The following is a 13,479-nucleotide window of genomic DNA, read 5'->3' as shown; positions in this document are numbered from 1 at the left end:
GCCACTTCTGTCCCTAATGGGACCTATTCTTTCCTTGGTTATCCTCTTGCTCCTAATATACTTATAAAACACCTTTGGATTTTAGTTTATTTTACCCGCCAGTGTTTTTTCATGCCCCCTCTTCGTTTTCCTAATTTCTTTTTTAAATAGCCCCCTGAACTTCCTATACTAGTCTAGGACCTCTGCTGTTTTGAGCCCTCGGTATCTACCATAAGCTTCCCTTTTTTCATTATCCAATTCTTTACATTGCTCAACATCCAGAGTTCCCTGGACTTGTTGGTACCACCTTTCACCTTTATGGGAACATGTTGGCCCTGCACTCTCACTATTTTCTTTTTGAATGACTCTCACTGCTCTGATGTAGGTTTTCCTACAAATAGCTGCTTCCAGTCCACTTTGGCCAGATCCTGTCTTATCATATTAAAATCAGCCTTCCCCTAATTCAGAACCTTTATTTCCAGTCCATCTTTGCCCTTTTCCATAGCGACCTTAAATCTTACTGAATTATGGTCACTATCACTGAACTGCTCCCCCATTGACACTTCTGCCCGGCTTCGTTCCTCAAAATTAGGGGCAGAATTTTCTGCCTGTCGGGCGGGCAGGCCCGACCCAATCTCCGGTGGGCGGGGAGCCGATCCCCGCTGGAGAAGTGGGCCCTGCTGCCATTTTACATGGGCGGACCAATTAAGGCGGGAAGCGCTATGGGCTTCCTGTGCGAGGGGGGGGGATTCCCCAAAAGTGAGAGTGCGCTCTTTTGCGCATGCACACGAAAGAGTGCATATCTCCCTGAGGCTAACTGCTGCCTCAGGGAGATCACTGACACTTTTAAAAATATTAAAAATAGAAAAAAAAATTCCTTAACATGTCCCCTTCATTTGACAATGTCACATGAGATGGGAAATGTTCAGAATTTACATAATAAGTTTATTAAACTTTTCTAAACCCTTTATGAAATATCATTCCGCTGGTGGATGAGGTTTCATGTTTTTTCTATTGCCTGCCAGGGCTCCTGGCCTTCCCTTCAACCTTAAGGTTGAATGGGCAGATTCTTCAATTGCATAATTGATCCTGTCAATGGCCTCAATTGGCCATTTACAGGTTGAAGGGCCTGCAGTTGATTGCCCGCTTGCCGACGGCAAAATTCTGCCCTAGTTGTAGCACAGTCCCCTCTCTTGTAGGAGTTTCTACATGCTGGCTTAAAAAGCTCTCCTGGATACATTTTGAGAATTCCACCCTCCAACCCTTTCGCACTTTGTCTATCCCAGTTAATATTGGGGAAGTTGAAATCTCCTACTATTACTACCCTATTATTTTCAAACTTCTCTGAGATTTGCCTACATATCTGCCCTCCTATCTCTCCTTGACTGCTTAGAGGTCTATAGCACAATCCCAACAACGTGATTGCCTCCTATTTGTTTTTAAGTTCTACCCATATGGCCTCGTTTGAGCAAACTTCTAAGATGGTGTATTTCTATTTTTTAAGAATAGACACATGAGAACAGATTTACATGGGTATAAAGCTTGAAGACATCAGAGTTGTGTGTGTGCTCTACTTAAAACAAAAGTGAAACTAATACTGGATCACGTGAAATTTTCCTTTCTAGTGATGTCATGCTGAGTTCCTTAAAAGCACATTAGAACACACCGCTTTCTTTTTAAAGATACTTACCCCCTTCCAAAGAAGGATAACTATTTACAATACATGTTCATGTTTATTACCATTACATAATTGCATAGAACTGATGAATCTATGAGTCTCTAAAGTGTAGAGGTAATCTGCTGGTACACCCAGATCTTGGAATGGTAACCTTGACTGGAGGTGTCTTTAATTGCTCACAGTGTTCTGTGGGATTGTCAACCTTGGTTGTTGTTCTTGGCTGCAATTTGCATCTTGTGTAGGGGGTGGTGGAGTGTGTCAACTCCACCTCTGACTTCTAAGCGGTCCAAATCACTCCCACTCCCTGGGTTCTAGACCTTGGACTTATTTGGGGGTTGTGACAAAGTGCAGCAGACAACTGGTTTTAGTGCAAGAAAAAAAAACTGGATTTATTGAAGTCACAAATGAACTTATAACATTAGGATTACACGGACCTACAAAATACACTTAGTTAAGAATGGGGATCACACGGCATAATGAGGGAAAATCATGCTACTAATCCCCTTACCCTTGTCCCACCCCCAAACCCTAACTAACTTGAATGAGGATAGGTCAGGGATCATGCTCACAACCAGGGTTCCTTGACAGTTTGAAATCCAGCCAGGTAAGCCGGTTGCAGTTTTGGGGTGCTCTTTGTGTCCTCTGGGGCCTGCCGTCCCACATGCTCCTCGTCTGTGGAATCTCTGAAGGTTCTTCAGTTGGATGGAGGACGTGGTTGTGGGTGGTCGATCTTCATGGAGGGCTGCAGTTGCGGCCTTGTTGTCTTCGGTTGAGCCTGCTACCCCATGCTTCTCGCCGTGATGTAGCCTGCAGGCCTGCAAACCTCCAGATCTCCTTCCTCAGCTTGGCTCAGCTCCGTGCTTAAACTCTGCTCCAAAAACTGTTCACCCTCCAAAACTGCTCACCCTCCTGTGTCAGCTTCACCTTCGTAACTGGTGGCCCAGTTATACTGTTTTTTTCAAATTTCTTATCTGAAACCAAATCAAGGTTAGTTCTTTGTCTGATTTGGGCTTCTTCAGGTGGTTGTTGTCTCATTGTTTTTAATGGGCTTGCATGATGTTTATTGTTGTCTTCCTGCTCCTGTAACTAGTCTTGAACTGAAAGCCATTGTATATGTGGAGTATTGATAGATTCGCATAATTGCATTGATTGCTGGCTTCCTGCCTTAGTAGTTAGTAGCGATTACTTATGCAAGATTTTGATGGGCTTTGGTTTCATGTAAGATGAAGTCTTTCTCTGGGTTGATTGTTTTAAAGGGAAGAATGCGTATTCTGTCTCCTCTCGTTGTCTGGTTATAGGCAACAACCCACACTGCACTCAATAAGCCTGGGCATGTCCAGTCCCAGGCCTTCATGGGCTACAGGGTTCTACACTTAACTCAGCAGTTGGGTCCTCTGCCATAAAAGTCCAAAAGTCATATCCTTGTTGATGATATGAAAGATGTGAGAATTTTGAGAACCTTTCACTTGTCTTGATGCAATAGGACTGTACAGTGGTTGAGAAGTTGGAATGGGTCTGATTTGTCCTCTGTTACATTCACTGTTGCATCTTTGTGTGTAATAACCTCTTAGGACCTTGGATCTGAACAAATCCTTGTCACCTCAGCTGGTTGCCACTTACCTTCTGTGGGATCCTAGATGTGAACTTGTTGTCCCAAATGTAAACTTGGCAATTCTGTACCTACATTTTTAATGTGCATGTTGGTCATCTAGTTTTGCAGTTTTAAATGTTGCTCTCTAGCTTCTGAGAGAGTAGAATGGATAAGGGTAGATAAATCGGTACGCACTTGTCTGCCAAACATGAGCTGTGTCGATGATGGAATAGTTGCACTTAAAGTTGTCGCTCTCAGATGTAACATTGCAATATGCAGATCTTGCTTGGTCTCTCTACATTTGAGAATTAGGGATTTCAACATGTGAATCATTCATTCAACTAGTCTATTAGATATCAGGTAATGAGGAGAAGTAATGTGATCGATATTCCACTTCTCACACATATCCTGAAATGGCTTACCAACAAATTGCAGACAGTTATCCATGATGATCCCTCTATGCACACCAAATAAACTGAAAATAGCACTTAGAATGTGCATGTCAGTTTTGCTTGACCTATTGTGCAATTGTTGAGTGATGGGGTATGTGATAAAGTAGTCAACGATGATGATGAAGTCAATGCCATGGACATGAAAGAGGCCGGATGTAATTTTGGACCAAGCATAGGCAGGAACGTCATGCGGAATCAATAGTGCTTTGTGCTGACTTGGCATATGCTCTTGACATGCCTCACACTTCTTGACGATGACTTCACTGTCATTGTTCATACCCGGCCAATAAATTGTCTCTCTTGTGAGGCTTCTCGAGTGATCTATGTCCATGTGTGAGTGATGAAGTTGTTGAAGAATATCAGGTTGCAAAGATGACCTGCCTGCCTTCAAAAATGACTCTCTGCTTGCCCCATAATGCCAAAAAGGTCTCACGTTTTTGTGGATATTCTGAATTGAATAAAATCACCCTTGGTTTTCCACAGTTTTTGTAGTGCAGAATCTTTCACTGTTTCTTCTTGTAGTTGCCGGCATTTGCATTGCACAAAATGTACCGGATCAATTTGGAGAACATCTTCAAATTCAATGTCAATGAAGTCAACTTGTAGATCTAAGGATATATCTCCTGTTTTTGCTGGGTTAGGCAATCTGCTAAATGTATCCAATGTGATCATCAAGTTTCCTGGCTTGTGCCTGACCTCACATTCATAACCTTGAATCTTTAGCAAGAGATTTTGCTATCTCAGCAATGCACTGGTCAATGGTTTTCACCAAGTCACCCCCAGTAGTCTGTTATCAGTTTTTACCACCAATTTTTATGTCTTTGGTAAATGAGTTCATTGGCTAACTGAGCTCAAACTGCATGCCTTCCTATGTTCTTCTCAAATGCTGCTTGTAATCAATAATAGGGAGAGACTGATGTAAGAATAAGCAGTGATGGTTTATTGAGACATAGGGCAGAGCACCAGATCATACATGCTCACTCAGAAACCTCCAGAACTAGACTTACAATTCCCAATTGCCTGTGCTGTACAGTGATTCTTCAACACTGTCACATGATCAGTATACTTGCATTCTCTTAAAGGGACAGGGTAGCTCACTTTACCACATCCCTCACCCTTTCCTTAAAAATACAGCTAACAAGCTTAAAACATTTTAACTATTTACAAAATAACTATTTACAGGTCAAGTCTCTCAGGAGGCTTTCTTGGATGTGTTGAGTGTCTCAGGTCAACCTTGGCTAGTTTGTCCGAGACGTCCTTTTCAGCGTACAATTGTCCACTAGGTTCCTCGGTGGAAATTAGCAGGTTTGTCTCCCTGACCCCCTTGGGTCCCATATGCCCCACCAGTACTTACAAATCATGTAACCTGTCCTCTACATGTGGCACAAACTCAAACATAGGTGAAGACTGCATTGCTTCTTGTGGGGCTGGTGTTCTTTTGCAGAGATGATGCATGTGTCGTCTAATTATTCAGCCAGTTACTGATACATTACAGGAGAGGGGTTCAGTTACTGCACTCATGTCGCCTAACAGCCAATTGGGCCCATCTCCAAAGTTCTTTGCCAGGGCTGCATCTCCTACCATGAAAGTTCTTTCACGACCATGATCATCGTGTCTGGTCTTCTGCACCCCTTGGCTTTTCTCCATTCTCCCCTCTAAATTCGGCCGGATAACAGTTAGACGAGTGTGGAGATGTCTTTTCATTAGCAGTTCTGCAGGGTCAATGCCGGTCATCATGTGTGGCGTGGTCCAGTATGCAAACAAGAACTGGGACAACCTTGTGCCGATGGAATCCCCTTCCATCTTTTTCATCCCGGATTTAAAGGTTTGGACTGCCAGCTCAGCGATGCCCGAGGGTGAGGTTTGGATATGGGTAATGCCGTTAAGGATCATGAACCTATGGAACTCCCTGTTAGTAAAAGTGGTCCCGTTGTCAGACATGAGGACCTCTGGCAACCCATGCACTGCAAAACTCTATCGCAAATGGTCTTTGGTGGCAGCTGACGTGGGCGACTGGTCTTCATAGGCGTCCATCCATTTAGAGTGGGAGTCAATCAGTAAAAGGAGCATTGTGCCCAAGAAGTGTCCCATGTAATCGATATGGAGGTGCATCCGTGGCTGCCCTGGCCATTCCCATGGGCGCAATGGAGCTAAGGGGGCGGAGGGGAGCTTTTGCACCTGCTGGCATTGAGGACAGCTTTTGACCAGGGTTTCTATATTAAAATCCATGCCTGGCCACCACAAATAGCTACATGCGATCATCTTCATTCTGCTAATGCCCGGGTGAGCACTATGTAGCACGGCTAATAATGGCCTTCGCCCCCTCGAGGGCACGATAACCCCCATTCACCAAGTAATATGCCTTCCTGGCAGGAGAGTTCATATTTGCAATCAGAATAAGGCTTCATATCCTCGGAATTAGATCCACCTGACCAACCATTCAAGACTTGCTCCTGGATGTTAGATAATAATGGGTCCCGGCTTGTCCACTCACAGATTTGTCTGGTCTGAACAGGGGAGGAATATAGAAAATTTAGTATTAAATCCAGTTCCTGGGGAATTGGAGCTGCCCCGTTATTAGCTGGAAGGGGAAGGCAACTCAGTGTGTCAGCATGTGCATTTTGAGCCCCCAAATGGTGAACAAAAGTGTATTTGTAGGCGGCTAATAATAGCGACCATCTTTGGATGCAAGCCGGTGCGATAGGTGGTATTGCTTTATCTTCTGAAAATAATCCCAGTTGGGGCTTGTTGTCAGTTATAATATGGAGATGGTGACCGTGGAGATATCGATGAAACCTCCGGATGCCAAAAACAATAGATAAGCCCTCCTTTTCAATCTGGGAATATCATCGCTCTGTGACACTGAGTGTGCGAGATGTACAGTGGGTCATTCAGAGTCATCCACCATCCGATGTGAAAGGACAGCCCTTATTCCATAAGGGGACGCATCACATGTTAAAATTAATTCCTTCTTGGGGTCAAAGTGGACCAACCAGGCCGATGACCTTAACAATCACGTCACTTTCAGGAGGGCATCCTGGTGCAGGGCTTGCCAATTCCATTTCTAGTTCTTCTTAAGCAGGTCACACAATGGGGCCAGCACAATCAAGAGATTTGGGAGGAAGCGGCGGTAGTAGTTTACCATGCCTAAGAAGGCCTTAAGCTCTGTGGTATTTCTCGGAGCAGGTGCTTCGCGAATGGCCTGGACTTTTTCTCCCACAGGATGCAGGCCCGACACATCAATCTTGTGTCCCAAGTAAACTATCTCCTTAGCTTAGAACAGACACTCCTCCCGTTTTAACAGACAACCCATTAAGATGAAAGCTGAGATGGGACCATGTCCATCATTGTGAAAAGCATTTCAGCACCTCTTCTAGATCTGCTAAGTGTTCATCTTCAGTCAGTCCCGTGATCAATATGTCATCTAAGTAAACGATAACATGGGACAATCCTTGGAGCAGGTTTTCCATCGTTCTTTGGAAAATAACACGTGCTGAGGAGACCCCAAAGGGTAGACGTGTGTATTGATATAATCCTCGGTGTGTATTAATGGTGATAGATTCCCTAGAGTCCTTTTCCAACACTACCTGCTGGTAGGCATGGCTCATGTCTAATTTTGAATATGTGGTGCCCCCTGCCAATTTTGAATACAATTCCTCAATATTGGATATCAGGTGTCTATCAAGTTTGGCCACCTTATTGACAGTTAGCTTATAGTCACTGCATAAATGCACGCTTTGGTTCAGTTTCAGCACAGGTACGATGGGTGCCGCCCGCTCAGAAAATGATACTGGTTGTAGGATGCCCAATTTTTCCAATCTGTCCAGTTCAGTTTCAACTTTTTCCCATAGAACATAAGGGACTGCTCTATAAATCTGGGGATTGCGTTTAGGCCTACATGGATCCTGGCCTGTAACCCTGGAATCCTTCCTAACTCATTGTTGAAAATGGAAGCATACTTTTGCAACAATTCCTGGAAGCCTTTCATTGCAATTTGAAAAATTTTGGCCCATTTCAATTTAATCTTTTCGAGCCAGTTGCGGCCTATGAAGCTCGGGCCCTCTCCAGCTCCCACTAACAAGGGCAACCTTTCACACTGATCTCCATACATCGCCGAGACTTGACATAACCCTTTCAGTCTTATTTCTTCACCCATGTATGTCCTCGGTTTGTGTCTGAAACTTCTAACTTCGAAGGATGGGTTCCTTTACTCAGATAACTAAATCTATGCTCTCCAATGATGGATATGCTCCCATCTCAACTTTCATCTTAATGGGTTGTCTGTTAACTTTATGACTACTTTGATTGGCTCAGTTTTGCTCACTTTGAGGTTATATAATGAATGGATGTCTGATTCTATTTCTTCTGGCTCTTCCATGAGGCATATTGCACTATATTTCCTTCTACCTTTACAGTGTTGTTTAGGCCTTTCTCTGCAGTGCCACTTTATGTGGCCATGGTGGTGGCAGGAAAAGCACTCGATTTGTTTGAGTTGTCGTTCGCTCACTGGAGGCCTGGATGTATTTGTCTCATTCATTTGTGGGTTTTCACTGCAGTACCAATATTTTCCAATGGTCTGGAGCTAGAAAGCGTTTCCCATCTTTCTGTGGAATCCAAAGTTTTCGCGCCTTTTGTTGCTGGATTGTCCAACTCGGCCAGATGGATGGCGCCATTTTGTGTATCTTTTATAGCTTTGGAGTTTCTAACAGCACTCTCCATCATGGTAGCTAATCCTACTGCCTTATTGCAGTCTAGACTAGGTTCAGCTAGCAAAAGCCCTTGGATAGTATCATCTCCAGTCCCACATATCATTCAGTCTCTCAACATATCACTAGTGGACATTCCGAATTCGCAATGCTCAGTTAATGCCTTTAAAACAGCCACATAGTCAGCTATTGTCTCCTCCAGAAGCCTGTTCCTTGAATTGAACTTGAAGCACTGCATAGTGACTGAGGGCTTTGGTCTCAGATGGCTTTGTACAATTTTTATTAACTCGTTGAAAGTCTTCGAGACTGGGGTGCTAGGTGACATAAGGCTGCGGATCAGTCTGTATGTTTTCCTCTTGCATGAGGACAAAAGAATCACCCTCTCCTACCCCGTGATGTCATTAGCAGTAAAAAAGAATGCTAGGCATTCAACATACTGAGGCCAGTCATCTGAAATGGGGTTGAATGGATCAACATACCCGAACTGCGGCATTGTGAATGACCGCAAGGGGACTGCACTTCCGATAGACTTTCCAGGTAATGACTGGTTTAAGTGTTTGGCTTACAATGGAGCTGCCCTCTCTCTGGGGTCTCATAATTTTCTGTCCATAGCCATTTTTCATGTATTTACCCTTTTAAATTTATTGCCGCTTTAAGGGCAGTCACTTCTTTAAAAAATTCTGTCTCTTGAGGCTGTCGGCTTTTCTCTGCTGGGTTTCATGCTGTTTTCAAGTTTTGGTGGGATCCCCACAATCGCGATTCTGCAGGGATTTTTAAAATTTTAAACTGCAGTACTGCTTTCTGTTCTGATGGCTGGCTGCCGCCTATTTTATAAGTGAAGTACAAATAATTCTTCCAATGCTTCGCTCACCCACTTTGAAATTTATTTTCTTTTGTTCTTTATCCTCATCACCACTTTTATGCCTTGGGTAAATGAGTTCATTGGCCAACCGAACTTTAACTGCACGGCTTCCTATGCTCTCCTCAGTTGCTGCTTGTAATCAATAATGGGAAGAGACTGATGTAAGAATAAACAGTGATAGTTTATTGAGACAAGGGGCAGAGCACCAGATCACTCATGCTCACTCAGAAACCTCCAGAACTAGACTTACAGTTCCCCATTGCCCGGACTGTACAGTGATTCGTCAGTGCTATCACATGATCAGTACACTTGCATTCTCTTAAAGGGACAAGGTACCTCACTTTATAACACAAATATTTTGCCAGATAGATAGGTATGAAAATACGTGGTTCCAAACACTAAAGCTAATGTTTCCTGCTTGATGTTGGAGTAGTTAGATTGCGTTACAGACAGAGATTTTGAAGCAAATGCAATCAGTTTGCTTTTTGTAGTATACATGCTCCCAGACCTTTCTGTGAGGCATCTATCTCCAGTAATGTCGATGCTTCTGATACTGACTGTTTCAGTGTTTCAAAGAGGTATTGGTCATCTTCATGTGACAGGAAAGGCACATCCTTTCTCAGCAATTCCATCAGTAATGAAGATTTATGAGAAAATTGGGAATGGATGGAGGCAAGAAATTAAAGAGACCTAGACATCTTTGAAGATCATCCTTATCTTGAGGAGTTAGCATGTCTTTAATATTGTCTATTTCACTTGGATCAAGACATATGGTGGTACTGGAATAAATAGAAGCGAAGAAATCGATCTGCTGCACATTGATGTTGCATTTCAGACTGTTGAACACCAATGCCTCAGTCCATACCCCTTGTATTAGTAAGTACACATTGTGGTCATGTTCTTGCATTGTTCTTCCCACAACAGTGATATCAGCTGTGAAATGGATGCTTTCTGGAACAGTGCAGGTAATGCAGTCCATGGGAGCTTTAAAGAGATCCTGCTTAACAGATAGTCCAAAAGGAAGTTGTTAAAAACAGTATCATCTGAATGGGGTATGAAATGTAGGCAATCCTTGGGACTTCTCAGATGTACTGACTAGTAACTATGCTTGGCATCAAATTTTGAGCAGAACTTTGCACCTGCACCTCTTGATTTAACTTTTTTAATGTGGATATTTTATAAGGACGGCATTTCAAAGCTATGTTTAAACATTGTGGATCGTGGAATACTTTCAATGATCCATCCTTCTTTTTGCCACATGTGGTTGAACTGCGCCAATCTGTATGTTCTTGTACTCTTCTAACCATTCCGTCTATCTCCATTTTATTTAGTTCGACCTTCAGTTTGTCTTGTATGTGGATGCTGCACTTATGTGGTGGACCGATTGATGGACTTGCATGCTGCTGCATCGTATGGCAGGTCCCTTGAAACTGACAATGCTATCGAAACATTCTGGATACTTTGATGTTAGATCATGAACTGGGTTGATAGGAATAGTTCCTCAGGTTGATCTGCCTTGTGACTTCTGACTAATTCCATGGATTGTTACTAGTGTGAGGTCACAAAAAGCCAGTAGATCTGCAATCACTGGGCCTTTAGTTTCCACGATGTAGAACAACTGTGGCACCCAGGAGAATTGATTGTGCTTGCACTCCAGGACTATCGATCCTGCACATGGTATTAATGAACTGTTGTAAGCAGGACGTATTGCAGTAGTAGGTTTCATCAGGGCCTGAGGATACATGTTTTTTTAGAATTCACAGAGGTAGTATGTTGGCACTTGTCCCGTGTCAATCTTGGCCAATGAAAGATAGTTGCCAACTTTCTTAGGGAAGTTAATTTTAATCTTGGCAAACACTTCAGATGGTCTGGTGGCATTTCTGTTTTCAGCAAGATGGGTGGTGTGAAGCATGTGTTCACATACCTAAAAACCAACCCATCTAGTCAACCTTTCAAGTACCACTTGCCCCACATGTGGCAGAGTCTATAGATTGCACATTGGACTTATCCGCCATCTCAGAACCCATTGAACCCGAGTGGAAGCAAGACGTGTGCTCACCATTCTTCATCTCGTCGTGCACATCATTGGCCTTTTCTGGTTTGTCAATAACCTCATGTATATGTTCCTGACCAGATACTGGATGGTCATTCTTATTGTTGGAAGATACCTGATGTGTACAATCTGTTTGGATCAGTGCACAGCTCTCTATAGCTGCATCAGCCTTTGCTCTAGTGTACTGCCACTGCCAACGGCCCTTTCTGCCACATGCCTTACAGAATAGATGAAGAGCTGGGTATTTCCTTGTTGCATGCAGAAGGTCATACTTTCCACGTGACTTGCTGGGTTTGGGTGTTCTAGTGAGTGTGCCAACAATTGGGGTTGTACTTAGGGCCTGTAAGCTTAAGTCAACCTGCAGGATCACTTCCTACTTACATCTATCCTTGAATAGTTCTTTGATGCTATATGTTTTGGACATGACTAGCAGAACTTTCTGGAATGCTTCCATGGGAGTGGATGTGATCACTAACTCAACAAATCTGTCTGCGAGCTCGCCGTTTGAAAAATCACAGAATGTACCTTTTTCTCTGCATCTGCTGATGAAGTGGTCTATGGATTGTGCAGGCTGTTGTTGAAATGACATGAACTCTAGTTGATGAATACAGAAGTTTAACCTGATTCTGAATCAGTCTTCCAATGTAGTCCATATCTTTTGCGGATCATTTAGCTTTTCTGTTAATCTTGATATGTTCAGCCTATGTAGACCTCCAATTGCCAGGTGAATTTTTAAGGCTTGCTTGTCTGATTCAAACACACCTGGTTTAGACATTTTGAATTTGGTGAGTAGATCAGCTGCATCCCAATTCAAACTGGGGAATGTTGTGGACATTCTGACAATAGGATGTGTGTTGCCAAAGCTGCTATCGGGTGCTTTCCTGAAGCTCTGCCTACGAGTTGTGGCAGTGTTGCAACACGTAGTAATGGTGTCTTTGCTTTTTATTCAATTTCTTGTTCAGCAACTCCTGAAGCCAGCAGTTATAAGCACAACCTTCTGTGGTTCAATTTACATAAGAACATAAGAAATAGGAGCAGGAGTAGGTCATTCTACCCGTCAAGCCTGCCCCACCATTCATGGCTGATCGGCCCCAGGCCTCAGCTCCTCTTTCGTGCCAGCTCCTCATAGCCCTCAACTTCCTGATATTTCAAAAATCTATCTACCTCTTCCTTAAATATTTTCAGTGATCTAGCCTCCACAATTCTCTGAGGTAGAGGATTCCAGACATTCACTACCCTCTGAGAGATGAAGTTCCTTCACATCTCAGTTTTAAATGAGTGTCCCCTTATTTTGTAACAATATCCGCTAGTTCGAGATTCCCCCATTAGTGGAAATATCTTCTCAACATCTACCCTGTCAAGCCCCCTCAGAATCTTGTACTTTTCAATAAGATCACCCCTCATTCTTCTAAACTCTAATCAATAAAGGCCTAACCTGTTTAGTCGTTCTTGGTAAGTCAACCCCTTCACCCCAGAAATCAGCCTAGTGATTCTCTTTTGAACAGCTTCCAATGCCAGTATATCCTTTCTTAAATGCACAGACCAAAACTGTATACAGTACTCCAGGTGTTGCTTCACCAACACCCTGTACAGTTGTAACAAGACTTCAGAGATAAAAACAAAAAACTGCAGACGCTGGAAATCCAAAACAAAAACAGAATTACCTGGAAAAACTCAGCAGGTCTGGCAGCATGGGTGGAGAAGAAAAGAGTTGACGTTTCAAGTCCTCATGACTAGTTCTGTTGAAGGGTCATGAGGACTCAAAACGTCAACTCTTTTCTTCTCCACCGATGCTGACAGACCTGCTGAGTTTTTCCAGGTAATTCTGTTTTTGTTTTGTAACAAGACTTCTCTATTTTTAAACTCCAACTCCCTCGCAATACAGGCCAAAATTCCATTTGCCTTCTTGATTACCTGCTGCACCTGCATGCTAACTTTTTGTGCTTCATGCACAAGAACATCCAGATCTCCCCAAGCTGCACTTTTTTGGAGTTTCTCTATACTTAAATAGTCTGCCTTTTGATTTTCTGACCAAAGTGCATGACCTCACACTTTCCTACATTAAACACCATCTGCCAAGTTTTTGACCATTCACTCAACCTGTCTATATCCCCTTGCAAATTCCTTATGACCTCATCACAACATGCCCTCCCATTTA

The sequence above is a fragment of the Carcharodon carcharias genome, chromosome 17 (genome assembly GCF_017639515.1).
Source record: "Carcharodon carcharias isolate sCarCar2 chromosome 17, sCarCar2.pri, whole genome shotgun sequence".
NCBI classification, from domain to species: domain Eukaryota; kingdom Metazoa; phylum Chordata; class Chondrichthyes; order Lamniformes; family Lamnidae; genus Carcharodon; species Carcharodon carcharias.
Note: the sequence above shows the minus strand (reverse complement) of the source record.